General features: G+C 46.5%; 1 protein-coding gene across 4 annotated transcripts in view; it reads left to right on the top strand.

Moving 5' to 3' along the window:
• THRAP3 (thyroid hormone receptor associated protein 3) overlaps positions 1–18,794 on the top strand; it is a 171,361-nt gene that overhangs the window by 49,347 nt on the left and 103,220 nt on the right. The window lies entirely within an intron of this gene.

The raw sequence follows: 18,794 nt of genomic DNA, 5'->3' as shown, positions 1-18,794 counted from the left end.
TTTTGGCAATGAAGGAGGCGTTACATTTAGCTGATACTACAGGTACCACTAAACAGGGTATTATGTGGGGTATGAAAAAACTACCTATAGTTTTTTCTGAATCAGAAGAACTAAATGACGTGTGTAATGAAGCGTGGGTTGCCCCTGATAAAAAGCTGATAATTTCAAAGAAATTATTGGCATTATACCCTTTCCCGCCAGAGGTTAGGGAGCGCTGGGAAACACCTCCTAGGGTGGACAAGGCGCTAACACGCTTATCTAAACAAGTGGCGTTACCCTCTCCTGAGACGGCCGCACTTAAAGATCCATCAGATAGGAGGATGGAAAATATCCAAAAAAGTATATACACACATGCAGGTGTTATACTACGACCAGCTGTAGCGACTGCCTGGATGGGCAGTGCGGGGGTAGTTTGGTCAGAATCCCTGATTGAAAATATTGATACCCTGGACAGGGACAATATTTTACTGTCGTTAGAACAAATAAAGGATGCATTTCTTTATATGCGTGATGCACAGAGGGATATATGCACACTGGCATCACGGGTAAGTGCTATGTCCATTTCGGCCAGAAGAGCTTTATGGACGCGACAGTGGACAGGCGATGCGGATTCAAAACGGCATATGGAAGTTTTGCCGTATAAGGGGGAGGAGTTATTTGGAGTCGGTCTATCAGATTTGGTGGCCACGGCTACAGCCGGGAAATCCACCTTTCTACCTCAAGTCACTCCCCAACAGAAAAAGGCACCGACTTTTCAACCGCAGCCCTTTCGTTCCTTTAAAAATAAGAGAGCAAAGGGCTATTCATATTTGCCACGAGGCAAAGGTCGAGGGAAGAGACAGCAACACGCAGCTCCTTCCCAGGATCAGAAGCCCTCCCCGGCTTCTACAAAAGCCTCAGCATGACGCTGGGGCTTCTCAAGCGGACTCGGGGACGGTGGGCGGTCGTCTCAAAAATTACAGCGCGCAGTGGGCTCACTCGCAAGTAGATCCCTGGATCCTGCAGATAATATCTCAGGGATACAGGTTGGAATTAGAGACAGATCCACCTCGCCGTTTCCTGAGGTCTGCTTTACCAACGTCCCCCTCCGAAAGGGAGACGGTGTTGGAAGCCATTCACAAGCTGTACTCTCAGCAGGTGATAGTCAAGGTACCTCTTCTGCAACAAGGGAAGGGGTATTATTCCACTCTTTTTGTGGTACCGAAGCCGGATGGCTCGGTAAGGCCTATTCTAAATCTGAAGTCCTTGAACCTGTACATAAAGAAGTTCAAGTTCAAAATGGAGTCACTCAGAGCAGTGATAGCGAACCTGGAAGAGGGGGACTTTATGGTATCCTTGGACATCAAGGATGCGTATCTCCACGTTCCAATTTACCCCTCACACCAGGGGTACCTCAGGTTCGTTGTACAAAACTGTCACTATCAGTTTCAGACGCTGCCGTTCGGATTGTCCACGGCACCTCGGATCTTTACAAAGGTAATGGCCGAGATGATGATTCTTCTTCGAAGAAAAGGCGTATTAATTATCCCATACTTGGACGATCTCCTAATAAGGGCGAGGTCCAGAGAACAGCTAGAGATGGGATTAGCACTGTCTCAAGAAGTGCTAAAACAGCACGGGTGGATTCTGAATATTCCAAAATCCCAGTTAATGCCGACAACTCGTCTGCTGTTCCTAGGGATGATTCTGGACACGGTTCAGAAAAAGGTTTTTCTCCCGGAGGAAAAAGCCAAGGAGTTATCCGAGCTTGTCAGGAACCTCCTAAAACCAGGAAAGGTGTCTGTACATCAATGCACAAGAGTCCTGGGAAAAATGGTGGCTTCTTACGAAGCGATTCCATTCGGCAGATTCCACGCAAGAATTTTCCAAAGGGATCTGTTGGACAAATGGTCAGGGTCGCATCTTCAGATGCACCTACGGATAACCCTGTCTCCAAGGACAAGGGTGTCTCTTCTGTGGTGGTTGCAGAGTGCTCATCTATTGGAGGGCCGCAGATTCGGCATACAGGATTGGATCCTGGTGACCACGGACGCCAGCCTGAGAGGCTGGGGAGCAGTCACACAAGGAAGAAACTTCCAGGGAGTATGGACGAGCCTGGAAACGTCTCTTCACATAAACATTCTGGAACTAAGAGCAATATACAATGCTCTAAACCAGGCAGAACCTCTGCTTCAGGGAAAACCGGTATTGATCCAGTCGGACAACATCACGGCAGTCGCCCATGTGAACAGACAGGGCGGCACAAGAAGCAGGAGGGCAATGGCAGAAGCTGCAAGGATTCTTCGCTGGGCAGAGAATCATGTGATAGCACTGTCAGCAGTGTTCATCCCGGGAGTGGACAACTGGGAAGCAGACTTCCTCAGCAGACACGATCTTCACCCGGGAGAGTGGGGACTTCATCCAGAAGTCTTCCACATGCTGGTAACCCGTTGGGAAAGACCAATGGTGGACATGATGGCGTCTCGCCTCAACAAAAAACTGGACAGGTATTGCGCCAGGTCAAGAGATCCGCAGGCAATAGCTGTGGACGCGCTGGTAACGCCTTGGGTGTACCAGTCGGTGTATGTGTTTCCTCCTCTGCCTCTCATACCAAAAGTATTGAGAATTATACGGCAAAGAGGCGTAAGAACGATACTAGTGGTTCCGGATTGGCCAAGGAGGACTTGGTACCCGGAACTTCAAGAGATGATCACGGAAGATCCGTGGCCTCTACCTCTAAGGAGGGACTTGCTTCAGCAGGGTCCCTGTCTGTTTCAAGACTTACCGCGGCTGCGTTTGACGGCATGGCGGTTGAACGCCGGATCCTAAGGGAAAGAGGCATGCCGGAAGAAGTCATTCCTACTTTGATTAAAGCAAGGAAGGAAGTAACCGTGCAACATTATCACCGAATTTGGCGAAAATATGTTGCGTGGTGCGAAGATCGGAGTGCTCCGACGGAGGAATTTCAACTGGGTCGATTCCTACATTTCCTGCAATCAGGATTGTCAATGGGTCTCAAATTGGGATCTATTAAGGTTCAAATTTCGGCCCTGTCGATTTTCTTTCAAAAAGAATTGGCTTCAGTCCCTGAAGTCCAGACCTTTGTTAAGGGAGTGCTGCATATACAGCCTCCTGTGGTGCCTCCAGTGGCACCGTGGGATCTAAATGTGGTTTTGGACTTCCTAAAATCTCATTGGTTTGAACCACTAAAAAAGGTGGATTTGAAATATCTCACATGGAAAGTGACCATGCTTCTAGCCCTGGCTTCTGCCAGGAGAGTGTCAGAATTGGCAGCTTTATCTTACAAAAGCCCATATCTGATTTTCCATTCGGACAGGGCAGAACTGCGGACTCGTCCGCATTTTCTCCCTAAGGTGGTGTCAGCATTTCATCTGAACCAGCCTATTGTAGTGCCTGCGGCTACAAGTGACTTGGAGGACTCCAAGTTACTGGACGTTGTCAGAGCATTAAAAATATATATTGCAAGGACAGCTGGAGTCAGAAAATCTGACTCGTTGTTTATATTGTATGCACCCAACAAGATGGGTGCTCCTGCGTCTAAGCAGACGATTGCTCGTTGGATCTGTAGCACAATCCAACTTGCACATTCTGTGGCAGGCTTGCCACAGCCTAAATCTGTAAAGGCCCACTCCACAAGGAAGGTGGGCTCATCTTGGGCGGCTGCCCGAGGGGTCTCGGCATTACAACTTTGCCGAGCAGCTACGTGGTCAGGGGAGAACACGTTTGTAAAATTTTACAAATTTGATACTCTGGCTAAGGAGGACCTGGAGTTCTCTCATTCGGTGCTGCAGAGTCATCCGCACTCTCCCGCCCGTTTGGGAGCTTTGGTATAATCCCCATGGTCCTTTCAGGAACCCCAGCATCCACTAGGACGATAGAGAAAATAAGATTTTACTTACCGATAAATCTATTTCTCGGAGTCCGTAGTGGATGCTGGGCGCCCATCCCAAGTGCGGATTATCTGCATAAGTTGTACATAGTTATTGTTAACTAATTCGGGTTATTGTTAAAGGAAGCCATCTTTCAGAGGCTCCGCTGTTATCATACTGTTAACTGGGTTTAGATCACAAGTTGTACGGTGTGATTGGTGTGGCTGGTATGAGTCTTACCCGGGATTCAAAATCCTCCCTTATTGTGTACGCTCGTCCGGGCACAGTACCTAACTGGAGTCTGGAGGAGGGTCATAGGGGGAGGAGCCAGTGCACACCACCTGATCGGAAAAGCTTTACTTTTTGTGCCCTGTCTCCTGCGGAGCCGCTATTCCCCATGGTCCTTTCAGGAACCCCAGCATCCACTACGGACTCCGAGAAATAGATTTATCGGTAAGTAAAATCTTATTTTGTGCCTCCAGTGGCACCGTGGGATCTCAACGTAGTGTTGGATTTCCTGAAGTCGCATTGAGTTGAGCCACTTAAATCCATGGAGCTACAATACCTCACGTGGAAAGTGGTCATGCTGTGGGCCGTGGCGTCGGCCAGGCGTGTATCAGAATTGGCGGCTTTGTCATACAAATGGCCTTATCTGTATTTTATATGGATAAGGCGGAATTGAGGACTCGTTCCCAATTCCTTCCTAAGGTGGTATCGGTTTTTCATGGGAACCAACCTATTGTGGTGCCTGCGGCTACTTGGGACTTGGAGGATTCCAAGTTTTCTGGACGTAGTCAGGGCCCTGAAAAGTATGTTTCCAGGACGGCTGGAGTCAGGAAAACTGACTCGCTATTTATCCTGTATGCACCCAACAAGCTGGGTGCTCCTGCTTCTAAGCAGACTATTGCTCGCTGGATCTGTAGCACGATTCAACTTGCACATTCTGCGGCTGGAATGCCGCACCCTAAATCTGTGAAAGCCCATTCCACGAGGAAAGTGGGCTCTTCTTGGGCGGCTGCCCGAGGGGTCTCGGCTTTACAAATTTGCCGAGCTGTTACTTGGTCGGGTTAAAACACTCTTGCAAGAGTCTACAAGTTTGATACCCTGGCTGAGGAGGACCTAGAGTTTGCTCATTCGGTGCTGCAGAGTCATCCGCACTCTCCCGCCCGTTTGGGAGCTTTGGTATAATCCCCATGGTCCTTACGGAGTCCCAGCATCCACTTAGGACGTCAGAGAAAATAAGATTTTACTCACCGGTAAATCTATTTCTCGTAGTCCGTAGTGGATGCTGGGCGCCCATCCCAAGTGCGGATTGTCTGCAATACTTGTATATAGTTATTGCCTAACTAAAGGGTTATTGTTGAGCCATCTGTTGAGAGGCTCAGTTGTTATCATACTGTTAACTGGGTATAGTATCACGAGTTATACGGTGTGATTGGTGTGGCTGGTATGAGTCTTAACCGGGATTCAAAATCCTTCCTTATTGTGTCAGCTCTTCCGGGCACAGTATCCTAACTGAGGTCTGGAGGAGGGTCTTAGTGGGAGGAGCCAGTGCACACTAGGTAGTCCTAAAGCTTTCTTTAGTTGTGCCCAGTCTCCTGCGGAGCCGCTAATCCCCATGGTCCTTACGGAGTCCCAGCATCCACTACGGACTACGAGAAATAGATTTATCGGTGAGTAAAATCTTATTTTTTTTATCTCTTAAATGTCATATTTTGAAAACCATAGTTTGTATAGTTGGGGAATTCAATTCAGTGCGATGGCTGTAAAGTACTTCCAAATCTTCTAGACAAAAGCATTTCACTACAAGTGACATTAGTCATTTTTTCTGGCTCTTTATAGAGCTTTGCATAAAAATGTGCGATGACCTTCTTGGGCCGCCCGCCGTGGTGCGACCCTTGAACAATTGTGCAAGGCGGCTATGTGGTCCTCAGTGAACATGTTCATCAGGTTCTATGCCGTTGATACTTCTGCCTCCCAGGATGCTTCCTTTGGATGCTGGGTTCTTGTGCCCGCTACAGTGCGTCCCCTCCCATAAGGAACTGCTTTAGGACATCCCCAATGTCATTCCCTGTGGAGCCCAGTGTACCCTGCAGCAGAAAAAGAGATTTATGGTAAGAACTTATCTTTGTTAAACCTCTTTCTGCAAGGTACACTGGGCTCCACAAGGCGCCCACCCCGACGCACTTAGCTTCTTTGGGTTGATATGGCATTAGCCACTGACCCCCTCACCTGTCGTGAGTGTGTGGTGTTTGTGGCTACTAACAGTTGTCGTCTCTCTTATCTGCTACTGCATTGGACTGGTTAACAAAAACTAAGCTCCTGTGCACGTAGGCGGGGTTATAGAGGAGGCGGCGTTGGGCATTCTGGGAACAGTCAAAGCTTTGAGCCTGTTGGTGCCTCGGATCAAGATCCTACTGTACACCCCCAATGTCATTCCCTGTGGAGCCCAGTGTACCTCGCAGAAAGAGATTTAACAACGGTAAGTTCTTACCATAAATTTCAGTTTTTACAGTAATTCAGAAATCCTCCCTTACCACCTTTGCTTCTAAGGAGTTAAACTCCTTGTTTGAAAAATCCTGGTAAAACCCAGAGAAAAAATTCCAGATCCCTAAGAGAATTCTCATTGCTTTTCCTTTCGCTGAAGAGGACAGAAAAAAGTGGGAAAACCCACCTTTTAGTAGACGCTTTTGTATCTAGGTTGTCTAAAAAGGTGGTTTTACCTGTTCCCGGTTCAACCGCCTTAAAAGAGCCAGCTGACCGCAAGATTGAGACTACGCTCAAATCGCTATACACTGCTACAGGCGTGGCTTTAAGGCCCATTATTGCGTGTGCGTGGATTTCGAAAGCTTTAGTGAAGTGGTCAGGCACATTACTAGAGGAATTAGGTACTATGGATAGGTGTAATCTTGACTTGTTTTTACGCGTCATACATACATACTTCATGGTGGAGGTCATGAAGGACATTGGTCTGCTAAATGCACGGGCTACTTCCATGGCGGTCTAGGCACGTAGAGGTCTCTGACTACGCCATTGGACTGCGGATGCGGAATCCAAGAAAAGTGTGGAGAATCTACCCTTCACCAGTCAGGTCCTGTTTGGGAAAGCGCCGGATGTGTGGATCTCCAGAGCAACTGCGGGTAAGTCGACTTTTCTTTCCTCCGCAGCTACACTGGCTCGGAAATCTTATCCTACGCCTCCACTGCAGTCCTTTCGAGCCGCAAAATTTAAAAAATCCAAACCCCCCCCAGAAAGTGCTATCCTACAGGAAGACATTCAAAAGTGGTTACAAACAAATGTCATTGTTCCAGTTCCACCTCACAAAAAAAAAAAAAAGGTGTTATTACTCAAACCTGTTTGTGGTACCGAAACCGGACGGTTCGGTGAGATCTATATTGAACCTCTACTTAAGGGTGTTCCAATTCAAGATGGAGTCTGAGAGCGGTGATCTCAGGTCTGGAAGAGGGGGGAATTCCTGGTATCCCTGGATATCAAGGATGCGTACCTTCACATTCCGATCTGGCCGCCTCACCAGGCCTATCTGCGGTTTGCACTACAGGACTGTCACTATCCGTTCCAGACATTACCATTTGGCCTCTCCACAGCACCGGGGGTGTTCACCAAGGTCATGGCGGAGATGATGCTCCTTCTCCGCCAGCAGGGAGTGAACATAATTCCATATCTGGACGATCTGCTGACAAAGGCATCTTCCAGGGAGAGACTGTTGCAAAGTATTGTTCTCTCAACTCAACTACTTCGGGATCACGGGTGGATCATGAACATTCCAAAGTCACATTTGGAACCGACAAGGAGGCTACCCTTCCTGGGGATGATTCTCAACACGGAAGTGCAGAGGGTGTTTCTACCGGTGGAGAAAGCATTGGTGATCCAATCAATGGTCCGGGATGTCCTGAGGCCAGCCCGGGTATCTGTTCATCAGTGCATTCGCCTTCTGGGAAAGATGGTAGCCTCCTACGAGGCTCTACAGTACGGAAGATTCCATGCACTGTTCTTCCAGCTGGATCTCCTGGACAAGTGGTCTGGATCGCATCTCCACATGCACCAGCGGATACGCCTGTCGCCAAAAGCGAGGGACGCAGGTTCGGGATTCAGAATTGGATTCTTCTAACCACGGATAAAAGTCTCAGAGGTTGGGGAGCAGTCACCCGGGGGGGGAACTTCCAAGGAAGGTGGTCAAGTCAGGAGTCTCGGCTTCCAATAAATGTTCTGGAACTGAGGGCCATATACAACGGCCTTCTACAAGCGCCACATCTTCTGAAAGATCAAGCCATTCAAGTTCAGTCGGACAAGGTCACAGCGGTGTCCTACATAAACAGGCAAGACGGAACGAAGAGCAGAGCTGCACTGTCAGAGGTAACAAGAATCCTCCTCTGGGCAGAAAGAAACACAGTGGCGCTGTCAGCGATCTTCATTCCGAGAGTGGACAACTGGGAAGCGGACTTCCTCAGCAGACACGATCTCCATCCAGGAGGTGTTCGCAGAGGTAACAAGCCGTTGGGGCGTAACTCAGGTAGATGTGATGGCCTCTCGCCTCAACAAGAAGTTTGAGGTACTGTTCCAGGTCACGAGACCCGCAAGCAGTGGCGGAGGACGCCCTGGTAACTCTGTGGGTGTTCCAGTCTGTGTGTGTGTGCTCCTTCCTCTTCCACTCATCCCAAGGATTCTAAAACTAATAAAAAGAACAAGAGTTCAGGCGATCCTCATTGCTCCGGACTGGCCAAGACGGGCTTGGTACGCGGATCTTCTGGAATTACTGGTGGAGGATACAAGGCCTCTTCCTCTTTGCGAGAACCTTCTACTGCATGGGTCGTTCGCCTATCAAGACTTACCCCGGCTACATTTGACGGCATGGAGGTTGAACGCCAGATCTTAGCTCGGAAGGGCATTCCAAACAAGGTCATTCCTACTCGGATCCATGCTAGGAAGGGAGTAACGTCTAAGCATTACCATCGGATTTGGAAGAAGTATGTGTCTTGGTGTGAATCCAAGAAGTTTCAAACGGTGGTGTTTCAATTGGGACGTTTTCTCCTCTTTTTGCAAGCAGGTGTGGATGTGGGCCTACGCTTGGGCTCCATAAAGGTCCAGATTTCTGCGTTGTCCATTTTCTTCCAGAAACATTTGGCTGCTCTCCCTGAGGTTCAGACATTCTTGAAAGGAGTTTTGCACATCCAGACCCCCTTTGTGCCTCCTACGGCACCTTGGAATCTTAATGTGGTGCTGCAGTTCCTGAAAAGGATTGGTTCCGAAACCTTTACAGGAGGTAGATCTAAAGTTTCTTACTTGGAAGGTGGTCACATTGTTGGCATCTGCAAGACGTGTGTCAGAATTGGGGGCATTATCGCACAAGAGCCCCTACTTTTTTTCCATGAGGATAGAGCGGAACTCAGAACGCGTCAGCAGTTTCTTCCAAAGGTTGTACTGGCTTTCCATATCAACCAATCTTTTGGGGTACCCGTGGCTACTGACACCTCTATTATCTCTAAGTCCTTGGATGTTGTGCGGGTTTTGAAAATATATGTGAAGTGTACAGCTCGTCACAGGAAGTCGGACGCACTATTTGTCCTTTTATGATCCCAACAAGATTGGGTGTCCTGCTTCTAAGCAGACAATTTCTCGCTGGATCAGTTTGCCAATTCCAAAATCGGTTCAGGCCCACTCTACCCGTAAAGTGGGTTCTTCCTGGGTGGCTACCCGGGGTGTCTCGGCTCTTCATCTTTGCCGAGCAGCTACTTGGTCAGGGTTGAACACGTTTGCTAAGTTCTACAAGTTCGATACTTTGACCAAACTTTAGGTCCTCAGAGGCCAATCTGTTCTGCAGGAACCTCCGCACTCTTCCTCCCGTACTGGGAGCTTTGGTACATTCCCAAGGTACTAAATTGGATCCCAGCATGCTCTAGGATGTAAGAGAAAATAGGATTTTAATTACCTACCGGTAAATCCTTTTCTCGTAGTCTGTAGAGGATGCTGGGCACCCGGCCAATGTTTCGTGTCCCTGCATTGTTACTTGGTTTAGTATTGTTGGTTCAGCTGTTGCTGAATCGTTTCTTGTTGGTTAGCTTGGCTTTCCTTTTTGTTATGTGTGAGCTGGTGTGAATCTCGCCACTATCTGTGTATTTCCTTCTCTCGAAGTATGTCTGTCTCCTCGGGCACAGTTTCTAGACTGAGTGCTGGGTGCCCAAACTTTTTGCACATTTTACCTTAAGAAGCTGCAAGCTTAAGGGGGTTATTCAGTACTTGTCAAATCCTTTCTGATGGAATGGATCCGACAATGCAGTATTCAATGAGCCAATACAACTTTTTTTTGAAAGTCTGATTGACATTGTCGGAAACGGAGCCAAAACCTGTCTGATTTGGCCGAGGAATCTGACAAAACATGTGGATCTGCGGCTAATCCACCGATCCATGTGTTTTCCGACAAGTCGGAATTGCCGGGGGGGGGGGGGGGGAATCGGGTATAGAGTAAGTCGGAACAGTTTTCAAACTAAAATTTTTTGAAAACTGGCGTCTTTCCAACAAGACAGCCGTTTCCGACTGCAATTGAATACACCCCTAAATGGGAAAGCTACAGAAAGTAATAGAGTAACAAGTTTAGAGAGAATTTATAAAACCGTGGGAAATAATTATTTTATGTTTGTTACCATGTCACAAGTTCTATTTATTGTAATTTTGGAAATCTGGAAAGATTTAATAATTATTATTTTGCATTGAATTTCCAATTGATGTTAGATGTTTGTGGAGCCCCAGCTGCTCTTCTCGGACAACTGAAACATGTTTGTGTTGATGCTTCGCAGCTGTTGTAGGGGATATCTCTGCTATTTAGATGTTAATCATTGTGTCTTTCCATCTTGAACCGGATTCTTTCTTAATCATGCTAGGTGATGAGGCTTAGATGAATTAGTTGCAGACGCTCCCCCAGTTGTTTAATGAAAGTGCTTTTGTTGGCAAAAGAAGCCTTTATTTGTTTTTTTCCCTGCAATATTATCTTTGTGAACTGCTTTTATTTCTGTTCCTGGGATTGTGGGTAGATTTACTATCCATCCAGTTTATAAAGCTTTCGATTGGCAACTTTGACCAATGTCAGCATGGTTGAACATTAATTACTATTGCCCTTTGAGATCAATCAGTCAAAGCTGCTGATCATTGGCAGCTTTGTAATCCCAAAATCTTCTCCTTGGTGTGTAAAATCAAGAAGGATTCTGTTAGCGATGGATCACACTGGGGCTTGTTAATTTCAAATTCGAATTTGTGTGTAAATCTTAAAGCTTTAAATCTTCCTTTTCAAGTATTTCCGCTGCTAGTTGACAAAAGCTGATAGGAGAAATTCACTCGATAGGTATGTGCCACCGTACATCACAGCTATGCCGGGCTGCGCACATATATTTGCCATATAAGATGGCACCAGCATTGCAAGTTTACCTGCACACCCCTTGTACTGTCGATGAGCACAATTTGTGGATTTGGAGTGGCAAATTGCACCCATCGTGGTCAATTCCCCAAGGTGTCGTCTGTATGAAGTCACAGTTCTTGGTAAATGATGTTACTGTGTGACACTATAGATACAAAATAACTGGAGCAAGCCCAGTGACCCTTATAATTGCGATAAAAATAATGCATGTTTACTTAGCAGGGGCACTTTAATGCTACCAGTTCTCAACAACATCCTACCACAAGTGAGCCTATTTTAAAAGCCGTATTAAATTTGCTTAAATACTAGCACTCATCTCTTTTAGATTATACTTGAAATTCTGAAGCACGGTTATTCAGCTAGTGTGTGTGTGTACGTGTATATGTCAGAGGTTCCCAAACGCGGTCCTCAAGGCACGCCAACAGCCCAGGATTTAGGTATATTTATGGCTCAGCACAGATAGTTAAATCAAGTTGACTTAGGTGCTAATTAAGTCACCTGTGGCCAAGCACAGATGCATATAAAACCTGGACCGCTTGGGAACCTCTTTATACATCTCTCTCTCTTTTTCTCTCTCTCTCTCTGGTACGTCGAACAGGCCACGCCCTTACGCATTTCGCATATAGCTTTGTTAGGCTACATGTGAAATGTGGAGAGGCGTGGCCTGCTGGACGTGCCCGCCTCAAAGCTGATCACCAGTTTGTGCCTGTGTTGGTGTCCCGACGAGCCGCGGCATTGTCCCATAAGCCAGTGGCGCGGTGTGAGGTCCCGGTTCCCAGTGCAGCATAGCTCTTACCGGCAGACAGGTTGGAGCTTTTATTCTGTATACATCATGTGGTAACCAGTCCACACGGGGGGGGGAACCTCTGTATGAGTCTCATTCATTTAATGTGGATTCTATGTCACAGTGATCTCGTTTGTTTATGTGGATCCTTTTTTGCTAAAGGGATTTTACCTGTTTTAAATAAGTGATTTGCACTATGTGCACCTCCTTCTTTTGTTTCTGTATTTAGAAAAAAAAAATATATATATTATAATATTATTTTTTTAAACACATGCTGTTAGGTTATTAAAACAATAATAAGATTTTAAATCTACCGGTAAATCTTTTTCTCATAGTCCGTAGAAGATGCTGGGGACTCCGTAAGGACCATGGGGATAGACGGGCTCCGCAGGAGACATGGGCACTAAAAAAGAACTTTAGGTATGGGTGTGCACTGGCTCCTCCCTCTATGCCCCTCCTCCAGACCTCAGTTAGAGAAACTGTGCCCAGAGGAGACGGACAGTACGAGGAAAGTATTTTTGTTATTCTAAGGGCAAGATTCATACCAGCCCACACCATCCACACCGTATAACCTGGAATATACGAACCAGTTAACAGTATGAAACAAAACGGCATCAGCCCAAGACTGATCAAACTGTAACATAACCCTTATGTAAGCAAAAACTATATACAAGTCTTGCAGATGTAGTCCGCACTGGGACGGGTGCCCAGCATCCTCTATGGACTAGGAGAAAAAGATTTACCGGTAGGTTTAAAATCTTATTTTCTCTTACGTCCTAGAGGATGCTGGGGACTCTGTAAGGACCATGGGGATTATACCAAAGCTCCCAGAGTGCGGATGACTCTGCAGCACCGATTGAGCAAACATGATGTCCTCCTCAGCCAGGGTATCAAACTTGTAAAACTTTGCAAAGGTGTTTGAACACGACCAAGTAGCAGCTCGGCACAGCTGTAATGCCGAGACCCCTCGGGCAGCCGCCCAAGAAGAGCCCACCTTCCTAGTGGAATGGGCCTTAACCGATTTTGGTAACTGCAATCCAGCCGTAGAATGAGCCTGCTGAATTGTGTTACAGATCCAGCGAGCAATAGTCTGCTTAGAAGCAGGAGCGCCAACCTTGTTGGCTGCATACAGGACAAACAGTGCCTCTGTTTTTCTGACCCGAGCCGTTCTGGCCACGTAAATTTTCAAAGCCCTGACTACATCAAGGGACTCTGAATCCTCCAAGTCTATTGTAGCCACAGGCACCACAATAGGTTGGTTCATATGAAAAGATTACATCACCTTGGGCAAGAATTGAGGACGAGTCCGCAATTCTGCTTCATCCACATGGAAAACCAGATAGGGGCTTTTGTGAGACAAAGCCGCCAACTCCGACACTCGCCTAGCCGACGCCAAAGCCAACAACATGACCACCTTCCAAGTGAGACATTTCAACTCCACCGTTTTAAGTGGTTCAAACCAGTGAGACCTAAGGAACCGCAACACCACGTTAAGGTGCCACTGGAGGTACAAAAGGAGGCTGAATATGTAGCACTCCCTTGACAAAAGTCTGCACTTCTGGGAGAGAAGCCAATTCCTTCTGAAAGAAGATGGATAGGGCCGAAATCTGAATCTTAATGGAGCCTAATTTTAGGCCCAAACTCACTCCAGTCTGTAGGAAGTGAAGGAAACGGCCCAGATGGAATTCTTCCGGAGGAGCATTCCTGGACTCACACCAAGAAACATACTTCCGCCAAATCCGGTGACAATGCTTTGCTGTCACGTCCTTCCTAGCCTTTATCAGAGTAGGAATGACCTCATCCGGAATGCCTTTTTCCGCTAGGATCCGACGTTCAACCGCCATGCTGCCAAATGCAGCCACGGTAAGTCTTGGAACAGACAGGGCCCCTTTTGTAAGATGCCACGGATCTTCTGTGAGCATTTTCCTGCAGATCCAGATACCAGGCCCCTCGCGGCCAATCTGGAACAACGAGAATTGTCTGTACTCCTCTTTTTCTTATTATTCTCAACACCTTGGGGATGAGAGGAAGAAGAGGAAACACATAGACCGACTGGAACACCCACGGTGTCACCAGGGCGTCCACTGCCACCGCCTGAGGGTCTCTTGACCTGGCGCAATACCTCTGTAGTTTCTTGTTGAGGCGGGACGCCATCATGTCTATCTGGGGCAGTCCCCACAGACGTGCAATCTGTGCGAAGACTTCCTGATGAAGTCCCCACTCTCCTGGATGTAGATTGTGTCTGCTGAGGAAGTCTGCTTCCCAGTTGTCCACTCCTGGAATGAACACTGCTGTCAGTGCGCTTACATGATTTTCCGCCCAGCGAAGAATCCTGGTGGCTTCCGCCATTGCCACTCTGCTCTTTGTTACATGAGCCACTGCGGTGATGTTGTCTGACTGAATCAGAACCGGTAGGTCGCGAAGCAAATTCTCCGCTTGACGAAGGGCGTTGTATATGGCCCTCAATTCCAGGACGTTGATGTGAAGACAAGCCTCCTGGCTTGACCAGAGACCTTGGAAGTTTCTTCCCTGTGTGACTGCTCCCCAACCTCGGAGGCTCGCGTCCGTGGTTACCAGAATCCAGTCCTGAATGCCGAAGCTGCGACCCTCTAGAAGGTGAGCACTCTTCAGCCACCACAGGAGAGATACCCTGGCCCTATGGGACAGGGCGATCATCTGATGAATCTGTAGATGTGACCCGGACCACTTGTCCAGTAGGTCCCATTGGAAAGTCCTCGCATGGAACCTGCCGAAGGGAATGGCCTCGTAAGATGCCACCATCTTTCCCAGGACTCGAGTGCAGTGATGCACTTGACACCCTTTTTGGCTTCAATAGGTCCCTGACCAGAGTCATGAGTTCCTGGGCTTTTTCTATCAGAAGATAAACCCTCTTCTGGTCCGTTTCCAGAATCATGCCTAAGAAGGCCAAACGAGTCGTAGGAACCAACTGTGACTTCGGAATGTTGAGAATCCAGTCGTGGTGTTGTAACACCTTCAGCGAGAGTGATACGCTGTACAGCAACTGCTCTCGTGATCTCGCTTTTATCAGACTTTTTTTTATTATTACACTGCGCCAAATTATGTGCCCCCCCCCCTTCTTTCAAACCCTCTTTCACAGTGTTCAGCAGGGGAGAGTCCGGGGAGCTTCCTCTCAGCGGTGTGCTGTGGAGAAAATGGCGCTGGTGAGTACTGAGGATCAAGCTCCGCCCCCTCAGCGTCGGGCTTCGGTCCCGCTAAAATCTTTCAAAACTGGCGGGGGATCTCATATATATCCTATATCTATATTGATATCTATCTATCTATATATCTATATATCTCTATCTATCTATCTCTATCTATGTAGTATAGAGCCTATATATCTATATTTCAGCCAGATCGGAGGTTTAATTGCTGCCCAGGGCGCCCGCCCTGCACCCTTACAGTGCCTGCCGTGTGTGTGTTGTGTGGGAGCAATGGCGCGCAGCGTTACCTCAGTGAAGAACCGAAGTCTTCTGCCGCCTCTGAAGTCTTCTATCTTCACATACTCACCCGGCTTCTATCTTCCGGCTCTGTGAGGAGGACGGCGGCGTGGCTCCGGGAACAAGCAGCTAGGCGGACCAAGTGATCGAACCCTCTGGAGCTAATGGTGTCCAGTAGCCTAAGAAGCAGAGCCTAGCATTTAAGTAGGTCTGCTTCTCTCCCCTCAGTCCCACGATGCAGGAAGCCTGTTGCCAGCAGGCTCCCTGAAAATAAAAAACCTAACTAAAATACTTTCTTTCAGGAAAACTCAGGAGAGCTCCCCTGTAATGCACCCAGTCTCCTCTGGGCACCGTATCAAACTGAGGTATGGAGGAGGGGCATAGAGGGAGGAGCCAGTGCACACCCATACCTAAAGTTCTTTTTTAGTGCCCATGTCTCCTGCGGAGCCAGTCTATCCCCATGGTCCTTACGGAGTCCCCAGCATCCTCTAGGACGTAAGAGAAATAAAAATTAGTAATGTCAATGCTAGTAAAGCATAAAATGCATATGTTTAAAAAAAACACTTCATAAAAGCTCATAGCGCTCCCAATGCTTTTCAGTTCATTGTGCAGGGTCATGTCGGGGGAGGCCAGTTCTAGTGGTCGTAACAGGGGGTTTTCACGCAAGAACCGGCTTTCTCCGTCTAAAGTGCCTGGCATGATGCTATTTTTGCCGCACTAATGGAAATATTTGGCATCATTCCAGCACTTTTGTCTTATTCCTGCTTGCACCCCCGGAGGGGTGTGAGAAGAAACCCTGTCTGGTGTCACAGCGCGCTGAATTGAATATCACTGGGAGCTAATTCCAGGTGCTATTCAATAGATGGCGTCGAATGGAGCTATTCTAATGTAGCTCCGTTTCGGGCGCGAACGGCTGCCGGCATCTACATTTCAGCTCTCACCCACCCAAACGGCACTTTTATCCATTGAGCCCATTAGTTTAGTTGGGTTTAGCTGATTTACACGGCTAAACCAGACACTTATAGGCACAATCATTGTGATAGGGAGCGATATAAAATTGATGTTCCCTGTGATCTCCCATCACTTTAGACAGGAAAGCGGGGGTGATAACATCTGGATTTCCCCTTTGAGTCTGTAGACCAGTCTATTAGGAGTGAATTGATAAAACAATGTACATTCAAATGTTGCGAGAACCGTCATTCTCCGACTAAAGTTCCTGTTGCGATGCTGTTTCCACCACGCTAAGGGCAGAAAACAGCATCACGCCAGGGCTGTTATAGCCACATGAGCATTGGATAAACCTCATTAAAACTTAGTCAAGGTGATTGAATCCAGACAGTTATCTTGCAGACAATTCCGGTGCATTACGCAGCAATTAGGAGAATATTACCCGTATAGTCCCTGCTGGCTGGGATTTCTCACTATGATGTTGCTGGTAAACAGTGGATCTGGGATTTTAAAGGTCCTAAAAGTGTTTCAATGTGGAAGTATCCACAGCTTTCTCGGGAGAATATGCTATTACGGAAGATGTGGGCACTTCCACATTGAAATGTGTTGAGTCCCTATCAGACAACACACTGTGGACTTTCACACACCCGGGCCAGCACTGATAATTGGAGGACCTTTACAATGCTGGGTCCACTGTTTACCTCCACACTCACCAGATAGAACTGTTAGCTTTATAGAATTAACCTGGCAGAATTTTGTTTTTCTCTTTCCTTTATTTAACAATCTACTTTCTTTCTTGCTTTTTTTTTTTTTTTTTGAAAGAATGTCTTATTGTTGGAGTTAAATTGTGTGTCCATGTGGTATTCTTTCAAATATTTTTTTCAGCATGTCTGCAGATTCTTGAAAACATACTTATGTGCAATAAGTTTGTAGGTTAGGCGCACCAACCAGGACTTCAGACAGAAATAGCTGCAATTTGCAGCTAATCCCTGACTTTTTGGGCACTTAGAAAGTAATGGTTGCCCGACCAGAGCAACAATTGAACTACTCTGATGGATGACCAAAAAAGGTTTTAAGTCGCTCCTTGAATGTTTTGTAGTGCTTTTCACTGCCTAATGCTTTGCTGAAATTAGGTAATAACATTGGTGGGATGGGTCGTTCTGGAAAGGCAATAGCCTCCCACCAGAGTTGTCTTATATTGGTAATGTGTTCTGGTGACACCTCACATTGAATTCCCCCCCATCATGAAGAAAGACACATTTATGGAACAAAATTCCCAAATTAAGCACATTCCAAAATAAATAAATCAGTATTTTTAAGCTTTTAATTTTAATTATTCAAAATACCAGAGTTTTAAAATGCTTCCTCCTTTTGATGCATAATTATGCCCAAATGATGTCACATGAGTTTCAATAGAATATTATTATTATTTTTTTAACTTGAAATTATTCAAAAATTTGATTAACTATGGAAGAAAATAACTTGCTAGCCATATCAGAATGGTTCCATGAAGGACCTGTCATTCCTAATATGAAGAGTTTTTTTACGAAGAGTAGAGATTCAAACTAGATCTTTATAGAGTAGTGAGGTGCTGATGCACAAAATAAGATGACTAGTGTGTGTCTGTGTGCATATGTATGAATGTGTGTGTGTAGATAGAGATAGATATATATATATCTATTATATATTATACGCAAATCTGCATTGAGTTACACAACGTTAAACTTGTAGCTTTATTGATCGATGTGAAGTGTTCTATGTAAGGAATGCTTTCAGCTTTGCTGTTAGTTTAGTTTTAAGCTAGTTGTATTAAAGTATATGCATCAGCTAGTTTCAGTATTACATCTTATCTTGTGACAAGTCATTACTGTTGTCTTGTTTCCAAGCAAAATCCAAACAGCCCTTTAGCTTTTGTCTTTTAATCAAGAGGTGTACATTACACTCAGCAACAGCTGCAATGCAGAGCTCGGCTAGCCTTGCAGTACTGTAAATCCAGAGTATAAAGTTTTAGTCCGTTTTAGCTTCACAAATGAAGAATCATTGTGCTGGTGTTATTTTAAGGGAAGTAAGTGCATGGAAGCTGACTTCTTGTAGGTCAGTAGAAAGTGGTCCATTTTCTTTTCAATGTCATTCATGGGGGTCAAGTCAATTTGCCAACAGTTGAATATCGTCTGGAGTTAGCTCCCATCGCTATTCAATTTTGCTCATGTCAAGTCAGTGAATGCCTCTTCTCCCGGACTTAACAGGTTGATTTGTCGGGAGAACGGGCATTCTGCTACTTTACTGCCCGGCGCAATGCAGATTCCCGA

The sequence above is a fragment of the Pseudophryne corroboree genome, chromosome 2 (assembly GCF_028390025.1).
Source record: "Pseudophryne corroboree isolate aPseCor3 chromosome 2, aPseCor3.hap2, whole genome shotgun sequence".
Taxonomy (NCBI): Eukaryota; Metazoa; Chordata; class Amphibia; order Anura; family Myobatrachidae; genus Pseudophryne; species Pseudophryne corroboree.
Note: the sequence above shows the minus strand (reverse complement) of the source record. Positions and strands in the feature narration are given on the sequence as shown.